Source organism: Ictidomys tridecemlineatus, chromosome 6 (genome assembly GCF_052094955.1).
Source record: "Ictidomys tridecemlineatus isolate mIctTri1 chromosome 6, mIctTri1.hap1, whole genome shotgun sequence".
NCBI classification, from domain to species: domain Eukaryota; kingdom Metazoa; phylum Chordata; class Mammalia; order Rodentia; family Sciuridae; genus Ictidomys; species Ictidomys tridecemlineatus.
The window spans coordinates 4,343,608-4,352,963 of record NC_135482.1 but is presented as its reverse complement, the minus strand read 5'-3'; positions in this window follow the sequence as shown (position 1 = coordinate 4,352,963).

The following is a 9,356-nucleotide window of genomic DNA, read 5'->3' as shown; positions in this document are numbered from 1 at the left end:
TGGACGTGGACTGTTGAGGGTGTGTCCAGTCACTGCGCCAGGGGGGAGTGGCCCACACGGCCCTCAGCCCCAGGAAGCCGCGCCTCCCCCGGCGGTCACACTGCTGCCCGCGTCCTCTCCCCTCTGGGGTCTGTGGCTCCCCAGGCCCTTGCTTCCCTCTCCTGGCCGGCCTCGGGTGCGTCTGCTGGGGACTTGGGACGCCCTGCTCTTTCTGGAATTGGTGCTAGGTGTGCTGTGCCGCTGGCCTGTCCAGGGCATGCGGGCTCTCTGTAGAGTTGCTGTTCCGGGGCCTTGGAGTCTGTGGTGGTGGCCAGTGGCAAACCCAGGTGGCCTAGGCTTGGCCATGCCCACCTTGTGAGCAGCTTACACCCTGCAGAGCGGGTGACCTTGGGCACGGCCCTGGGAGAGCGGGTGACCTTGGGCACTGGGAGAGCGGGTGACTTGGGCACGGCCCTGGGAGAGCAGTGTTGGATGGGGCTGCTCTGCACACGGCTGAGCTTTGGGACCTGGGACCAGCTTGGTTCCTCCCGGGGGAGCCCAGGTCGAGTGGGTGACCTTGATCACCTGCCCAGGGCTCACTGTGACACAGGTGGGAGCCCATGACGAGGGACCAGCCACTGGCTTCTTCTGCACAGACGCCTTCCTCTGCGTCCAGGTGGCCACCGAGTGACCCTTATTGGAGCGGGGGGAGGAGACGAGGCACCCCTGGTCTTTCCCGAGGACCGGTGCCACCCTGGACTGGGGTGGGGCACGTGGCACAAGTCACAGTGAACTTGTGCCTGTGGGGCCCTGGCAGCAGCTGCAGGACGTGGTGCCCCTGGAGGGCCCAGGTGGACGGTGGACGGTGGCCACGCTCTGCGGTGGGGTCGGGCAGGTTCAGTCATCGTGAGCAGAAGGTGCTAGAAAGGTCGGCGGGGCCAGGTGGTGGGCAGTGCGTGAGGCCGTGGGGGCGGGTCGACTGGGGAGGCAGCAGAGGACTGGAAGGGGCTGTTGGTAGACGGGCGACTCCTTGGGCCTGTGGGCTGGACGGGCGAGCCCAGGTGCTCCTTAGAGGCCGCACCTGCCCTCCCTTAGGTGTGACCACAGCTCAGCCCCTGAGGACCTTCCTGTCTGAATGACCACGTGACTGTCTGATCCCTGAAGCCCCAGCCCTGTTCAGTAACGTCAGCCTCGCACCCCGGCCTCCGCACCCCGGCCTCCACCTGCCGTTTCCCCAGCACCCGGAGCCTCTCTTCTCATTCTTCCCACAGACGGCCTCCACCTGCCGTTTCCCCAGCACCCGGAGCCTCTCTTCTTATTCTTCCCACAGACGGTTCATTTTTCTGTGGTCCTAACATTTTCTCTGATCCCCAGGGGACAGAGCGGGAAGAAAAAGACTGTCCTTCCTGTCTGACCGCGGCCTCGGAGCCTCAGCTGCCTGTTTATCTTTGTACTGAAGCAACTCGTGGTGTTGAGACCGAGTTTCCGGCTTTGGGAGGCCTCTCTGTCCTGGTCCGATGCTGGCCCAGGGCCGAGGGCTGCCCGTGCCCTTCAGCCCTCATCACGGAGCAGACCCTCCCCTTGAGTCTGGAGGCCACCCTGTGTGGCCGCGTCACAGTAACTGGGCTCTTGGTGACCCACGACAGCCAGCTAATGGGGTCTTAATGGGGCCTCCTTCCACCGGGTCAGTGGCTGCGGTGGAGGCGCGAGGACAGAGCGTCACAGCCCGGCCTGGCCCACTGAGGCTCCCCGCCCAGCGCCATCTCCCCGGGGTCACGTGCCCTTCCTCCTGAGTGTGTCCTGGAATCGCATCCTGGGCGCTTCTGAGAGGGGACGAGGACGGGGCTCGTGGAGGGCACCTGGCCCAGGGCAGGGAGGCGGGGCCCCCTGGCTGCCCAGCGGGGGAGGAGTTTGTGATGGTCACATGCACAGGGGGGTGGGCCTCCAGAGCTGGCCAGGGGACCGAGCCTTCGACACCTGAGCCAGGTGGACATTCCACGTCCAGTCCACGACGTGGACGTGCGGAGAAGGTTTCCCAGACAAGTCTAGGGGTGGGCTGGGGGTGGGCTGGGGGCTGATGCAAGGTCAAGGGCAGCTCAGTGGGTGGGACGGCCGGGCACAGGTGTGGAGGAGTGGCCTGAGGGAGGGCCTGGGTCAGCTGTGTGGCGGGAGGATGTGGAGGTGCAGGAGTCCCCGCTGGACAGATGGGGGCGGGGCTGCTCCTTAAGAGTCCCTGGGGACCACGGAGACGGATGGGGTTTTATTATGGAGCTGGTGGGCTCGAGGGGGCACCCTGTGGCATGGCCAGCCTTGAGGGTTGGAAAGACTCCTTCCGTTTGCAAATGACCGTAAATCTAGCTCTAAGTGACTTAAGAACAGAGTACCCTGTGCACTTGACTGAAAGGCCGGGTGGCGGGCCTCAGGTAAGGCTGGATCCAGCCCACGGGTTGTGCACTGCACTCTGCTCTCTTCTTCTCTGGCTCCTCTGACCTGGGGACTTTCATTCCAGGTTCTGTGAGGTGCTAAGATGGGGGACAACTGGACCCTGCATTCTTTCTGGGTGAAGGCCAATGGGACAGAGAGCCTGGCCCATCCCACTCTCCAGCTCCTTGCTCTAGCCCTCGGCTGTGCTCCTGGGAGCACAGTGTGCCCTGGCTCTGCCCTGAGGGCTCTGCGGCACCCTGTGGCTCCTGGGGCTGCTTCTCCTCCAGGGGAAGTCGGTTCTTGTTTGGTGGGAAGGCGAAGGGTCGCTGGGGAGGACCAGTGGTGTCCAGGACAGTCCCCTGCAGAGGGCTGAGGCAGGGGGAGCCGGCGAGGGACAGGCTTGTGGGCAGTGGCCATCCTGGTGCGAGTGCCCCCACCGTCCCCAGGTCGGCCTCGAGGTGTGGGGCGTCCTGAGCCGTGGGTCCCTCCGTGTTCTGGGCTCTGACACCGTGTTGAGACCCAGGTGGTCACACGGGTCCTGGAGTCACATGTGACAAGGACCTACAGTCACAGGTCGCTGGGTCCTCCCTCCCCTGGTGGCTCTCTGTGTCCCCGGAGCCTGACGGCCGCAGGAGAGGCCCAGCCTCCTTCCGGGCACCAGGTCATTTCTGCGCCTGCGGGGCTCCCTTTCCCCTCCTCCAGGCTGACTCTGTTTCTCAAGGGACGGGCGAGTGACCTGCCTGCCCCCACCCGCCGCCCTTTCCCTGGGGTGCGTCTGCCCTGTGGGTTTGCAGCGTGCCCCTCCTTTCCTCTTTCTACCGTTTAGGTGCGTCCGTGGAGAGATGCAGTCACGTCGGCCGCCACCTCAGTGGGTTCCGCACCCGCGCCTTGACCCACTGTGGATCTAAACTATTTGGCTGGCGCAGTGGCCACGCCTGTGGTCCCAGCAGCGGCCCCTAAGCAGCTCAGTGAGGCCCTGTCTAAGTAAACACAAAACAGGGCTGGGGGTGGGCTCCGTGGTCCAGAGTCCCTGAGTTCAATCCCCAGAACCAAAAAAAAGAAAAAATAGAAATAAATAGAAATAAATAGGCAGGGAAAGGGCACCTGCACTGAACGTGACGCCTTTTTGGTGACCATTCTGTCAACAGCAGAAGGACTGTTCACGGGGCCTTGACGTTGTGTTAGTTTCTTTCCTTCTTTGGAACGAGGGATTGAACCCAGGTGCACTGAGCCACTGAGCCCCAGCCCCAGCCCCTTTGGTATTTTATTTAGAGACAGGGTCTCCCCAGGTTACTCGTGGCCTTGCTAAGTGCTGAGGCTGGCTTTGAACTTGCCATCCTCCTGCCTCAGCCTCCCGAGCTGCTGGGATCACAGGCGTGGCCACTGCACCCGGCTGGTGAGCTGTAAATGGTGTGGAGATGAATTAAAGCCCAGGAGAGGACGGCCCAGGGTCTCTGCAGACGCTCCACTCCTCCGCCTGTGGTCCTGGGCATCCAGATTCCCGGGACTGCTGTGTCAGGCCTTCCTCAGGGCGGCTCAGACTGCACTTGGCTCCCTGCTGATTCTGCTCAGGCCTCTCTGGGGGCTGGAGGCAGGCTGCTGGTGGAAGCACTGCAGCAGCCTTCATTTGTGGGCCTTCGGGTGCCTGTGCCGGTGAGGCTGGGCCCGCCCTTGGCCAGGCTCTGTGAGATCTGAAGGTCACGCTGCCCGAAGCTTGCTGGCCCCGATGAGGACGCTGTCTAGTGGGGTCATCGCGCCTGCTGCCTGGCTCGGGTGGCGCCTGTTGAATCTCATTTCCTTTTTAGCCTCTAGACTTACTTTGTCCTGAGAAGTGGGAAGGGGAGGCCGTGTCCTGTGGAAAAGCCCACAAGCCAGACGCTGGCCGAGCCGCCCCTCCGGCCTGGGACGGGAAGGGTGCATGGTGTGGCCTCGTAGCGTGGTCACAGACTGAGATCACAGAGGGCTGAGTGCACACGGGGGCACCAGGCTCACTCCGGGGACACCCGAGTGACGAGGCCGGGATGCACTCCTGGGTCAGTCACAAGACACAGCAAAACCCAGCTCTGCCCCTGGAGAGAAGAGGCTCTGCCATGGCGTCCTGCCCCGGGTACGTCCCCTCGCTCCTCTCCCCTGTCCGTGTCGAGGACAGCGGCTCCTCTGGCAGCCCGTGGCTGTCCATCCTGGCTGGTGCACGTCACCATCTGGTCGTGGTCCTGGGGAACCTGGAGATGACCTTGGGGCTCCTGACCTCCCAGGAAGGCCGGGCGTCACAGGCCAAGGCCCTGGGGTGCATGAGGGGCTAGAAGTGGACCCCACAGCCTCCTCCTTGGATGTCAGTAAAGATGGCCACAGTGTCCTGCCAGCCCTGAGTCTGCTTATTTAGATTTTATTGGGTCTTATTTTAACTCCGCTGAGCAGCGATCTTTGCGGGAAGCGCAGGGGGTTATTTTTAGAAGGGCTGTTAAGAAGACCTCCGTGGCTGGTGAGTTTAATTATTCTGATAAATTGTCACTTCTGTGAGGAACTGCCCTCTGAGCGCCCGTGGAAGTGGACAGTTCATAGAAAGCCCTTGTCCCCCGCAGAGGCCCGGCCAGGCCCCAGCAGCAGCGCCCTGGGGTTCCTGCCTCTGCGTGGGAACCAGAGGGGGGACCGGAGGGGCCACCGGAGGGGGCTCTCCATCCCCGGCAGCTCCGAAGCCCGTTCCCTCTGAGGAGGGTCAGAGCAGCTGTTTGGCGAGGGCTGCCGAGCGTCCCTCGGTCCCCGTCGGGGTGACTGTGCTCTTGCTCTTCCAGGTCGCCGTGTGATGGGGGCAGGTGGGGAGCTGCAGGTTCCTCTTTGATCCCGGCTCAGCCGGGGCCCCCTGAAGTCTCTGCCCCTTTTGTTCTCTGTGAAGCCAAGAAGGGTATAGAGGGCACAGAAAGTCCCCGCAGGTGGCAGAGCGTGACACAGTTACAAAGATGCGGGGAGACGGAGTCCTGGCTGCTCTGGCCCCCGCGGGCCTGCGGCCACCCCGCCCAGCACCACCTCGGCCCCCAGACCCTGGCACCCGTCTCTGCAGGGCCAGGTCCTGGTCCCCGCCCGCCTGGTCCCGCTCCCCCAGCCAGCCCAGCCGAGGCCGTTTCCTGATAAGGTTGAAAGGAGGAAATTCAAGGAAAGAAAGAAGCCGCGAAGCCTTTTTTGGGAAGAGCCTGGGTATAAATATATAAATAAAAGGGACCAAGGAGCGGAGCCAGAGAGATCAAAGTCGGACCTGCCGGGCCCAGTGTCCTCGGGGCTCTCCACGGCTCCAGGGGCCGCTCCAGGGCTTGGCCCCTTCCTCTTTATGCCCCTGTGACTCCGATAGGCAGGGGGTTGGGGGGGGATTGGCAGGGGGTGGCAGGGGGCTTCCTGCTGTCTGTCCAGTCTGGGTGGAGCCTCGGGGCTCTGGAGGCAGGCGCAGGCCGAGGGGAGGGCTGGCGGGAGCAGGGGGCCCGCGCTCCCCTCCTTCCTGCCCGTGACCTCTCCCAGGTACCTCAGGTCCCATCCACTGTGGAAACAGAGGCTTCCATCTTCTGTGCCTGTTATTCTGCAGCTTCTCCAAAATATGCTGACCTACTGTGTGCGGGAGCTGAACCAGCACTGGCCGGGGAGGGTCCAGGAAAGAGGTGGCTACAGCTCTGGGTGGCACAAGCTGGGCAGAAGTGGCCTGGGGTAGGAGGGACGCCCAGGAGGGCTCCCTGGAGGAGGTGGCTGTGAGCCGAGGCCTGACGCGGGGTAGGCTCAAGGACAGGGCACGGTGAGGGCCCCGTCAGCTAGGGGTGGGCGGGTCCTGGCTCCGGGCTCACGTGTAGCAGAGGGCGTCGGCTGGGCACCAGGCCCCCCCCACACCTGTTGGAAGGTGAGGCAGGTGGACGGCATGGGACGTGCACGTAGTAGGTGTTCAGGAGCACCAGCGGTCCTCCGTCCACTCCCACTGCTGGACAGGTGCTGTCACCGGAGACTGCAGGTGACCCTGGCGTCCCTGGGTCTGAGTTACTTGTTGGTGCTGTGCGTTGGGAGATTCCACACCAAACCCTCTGTCTGGCTTTGCCTGGTGACTTGAAGACCTGGGGTGGAGCCTGCCGTCCCACCTGCCATCCTTGGCTGGACCAGGGAGGTGGACTCCAAGGTGACGGTGATGTGCAGACGGGGCTCTTGTCCCAGTAGAGCTTCCAGCCCCTGGCTCTCCTCCTGTCCTCTCCTCTTCTTCCCAGTCCCCTCTGCCTCCTCCCTGTGCTCTCTCCCTCCTCCCTGTCCCTCTCCCTCCTCCCTGTCTCCTCTCTCCCTCCTCCCTCCCCCTCTCTCCTTCCCTCTCCCTCCTCCCTGTCTCCTCTCTCCCCTCCTCCCTCCCCCTCTTCTCCTCCCTGTCCCTCTCCCTCCTCCCTCCCCTCTCTCCCTCCTCCCTGTCCCTCTCCCTCCTCCCTGTCTCCTCTCTCCCTCCTCCCTCCCCTCTCTCTCCTCCCTGTCTCCTCTCCCTCCTCCCTCCCTCCTCCCTCCTCCCTGTCCCTCTCCCTCCTCCCTGTCCCTCTCCCTCCTCCCTCCCCCTCTCTCCCTCCTCCCTATCCCTCTCCTCCTCCCTCCCCTTCTCTCTCCTCCATGTCCCTCTCCCTCCTCCCTTCCCTCTTTCTCCTTCTTGTCCCTCTCCTTCCTCCCTGTGCTCTCTCCCTCCTCCCTGTCTCTTCTCTCTCCTCCCTCCCCCTCTCTCCCTCCTCCCTGTCTCCTCTCCCTCCTCCCTCCCCCTCTTTCCCTCCTCCCTGTCTCCTCTCCCTCCTCCCTCCCCCTCTCCCTTCTCCCTCCCCCCTCTCCCTCCTCCCTCCCCCTCTCCCTCTTCCCTCCCCCTCTCTCCCTCCTCCCTGTCCCTCTCCCTCCTCCCTGTCCCTCTCCCTCCTCCCTGTCCCTCTCCCTCCTCCCTCCCCTTCTCTCTCCTCCATGTCCCTCTCCCTCCTCCCTGTCCCTCTTTCTCCTACTTGTCCCTCTCCTTCCTCCCTGTGCTCTCTCCCTCCTCCCTGTGCTCTCTCCTCCTCCCTACCCCTCTCCTCCTCCCTGTCCCTCTCCCTCCTCCCTCCCCCTCTCCTCCTCACTCTTCCTCTCCTTCCTCCCTGTCCCTCCTCCCTGTCCCTCTCCCACCTCCCTCTTCCTCCTCCCTCTCCCTCTCCCTCCTCCATCTCCCTCCCCCTCTCCCTCCTCCCTGTCCCCTCTCCCTTCTCCTTGTCCTTTTTCCTCCTCCCTCTCCCTCCTCCCTGCCCCTCTTTCTCCTCTATGACCCTCTCCCTCCTCCCTGTCCCTCTCCCTCCTCCCTCTCCCTCTCCCTCCTCCCTGTCCTCTCTCCCTCCTGTCCCTCTCCCTCCTCCCTCTCCCTCACCCTCCTCCCTCTCCCTCTCCCTCCTCCTTGTCACTCTCCCTCCTCCCTCTCCCTCTCCCTCCTCCCTGTCCCTCTCCCTCCTCCCTCTCCCTCCTCCCTGTCCCTCACCCTCCTCCTTCTTCCTCTCCCTCCTCCCTGTCCCTCACCCTCCTCCCTGTACCCTCTTTCTCCTCCCTGTCCCTCTTTCTCCTCCGTGTCCCTCTCCCTACTCCCTGTCCCTCTTTCTCCTCCCTTCCCCTCTCTCTCCTCCTTGTCCCTCTCCCTCTCCCTCCTCCCTGTTCCCTCTCCCTCCTCCCTCTCCCTCTCCCTCCTCCCTCCTCCCTCTCCTCTCTCTCTCCCTCTCTCCCCTCCCCTCCTCCCTGTCCCCTTCCCTCCTCCTCTCCCTCCTCCCTCCTCCTCTCCCTCCTCCCTCTCCCTCCTCCTTCCCCTCTCTCTCCTCCCTGTCCCCTCTCCCTCCTCCTTGTCTTTTTTCCCTCCTCCCTCTCCCTCCTCCCTTTCCTTTTTCCTCCTCCCTGTCCTCTCTCCCTCCTCCCTCTCCCTCCTCCCTGTCCTCTCTCCCTCCTCCCTCTCCTCCTCCTCCCTGTCCTCTCTCCCTCCTCCCTGTCCTCTCTCCCTCCTCCCTCTCCTTCTCCCTCCTCCCTCTCCCTCTCCCTCCTCCTTGTCCTTCCTCCCTCCCCTCTCCCTCCTCCTCTCCATTCTCCCTCCCCCTCTCCCTCCTCCCTGTTCCCTCTCCCTCCTCCCTGTCCCTCTCCCTCCTCCCTATCCCTTCTCCCTCCTCCCTGTCCTCTCTCCCTCCTCCCTCCCCCTCTTCCTCCTCTCCCCCTCTCCCTCCTCCCTGTTCCCTCTCCCTCCTCCCTGTCCCTCTCCCTCCTCCCTATCCCTTCTCCCTCCTCCCTGTCCTCTCTCCCTCCTCCCTCCCCCTCTTCCTCCTCTCCCCCTCTCCCTCCTCCCTGTTCCCTCTCCCTCCTCCCTGTCCCTCTCCCTCCTCCCTATCCCTTCTCCATCCTCCCTGTCCTCTCTCCCTCCTCCCTCCCCCTCTTCCTCCTCTCTCCCTCTCCCTCCTCCCTGTCCCCTCTCCCTCCTCCCTCCCATTCTTCCTCCTCCCTCTCCCTCTCTCTCCTCCCTGTCCTTCCTCCCTCCCCCTCTCCCTCCCCCTCTCCCTCCTCCCTGTTCCCTCTCCCTCCTCCCTTTTCCCTCTCCCGCCTCCCTGTCCCTCTCCCTCCTCCCTATCCCTTCTCCCTCCTCCCTGTCCTCTCTCCCTCCTCCCTCCCCCTCTTCCTTCTCTCTCCGTCTCCCTCCTCCCTGTCCCCTCTCCTTCCTCCCTGTCCTCTCTCCCTCCTCCCTCTCCCTGTCCCTCCTCCCACTCTCCCCCCCGCCCAGTGCCTCTCCACCATTCCTCCCTGGCCGCCCACTGGCCCCAGCGTTGGCTCTGCAGGGAGCCCTGGTGCAGCGGAGCCTCTGGGGTGTCTGTCCTGGCTGGTGTGGGGTTTTCGTGGACACTCAGGAGGACAGGCCAGAGGAAGGACTTGGCCCTTCCCCCTTAATCAGGGCCCTCATGAAGTTGCGTCCATCC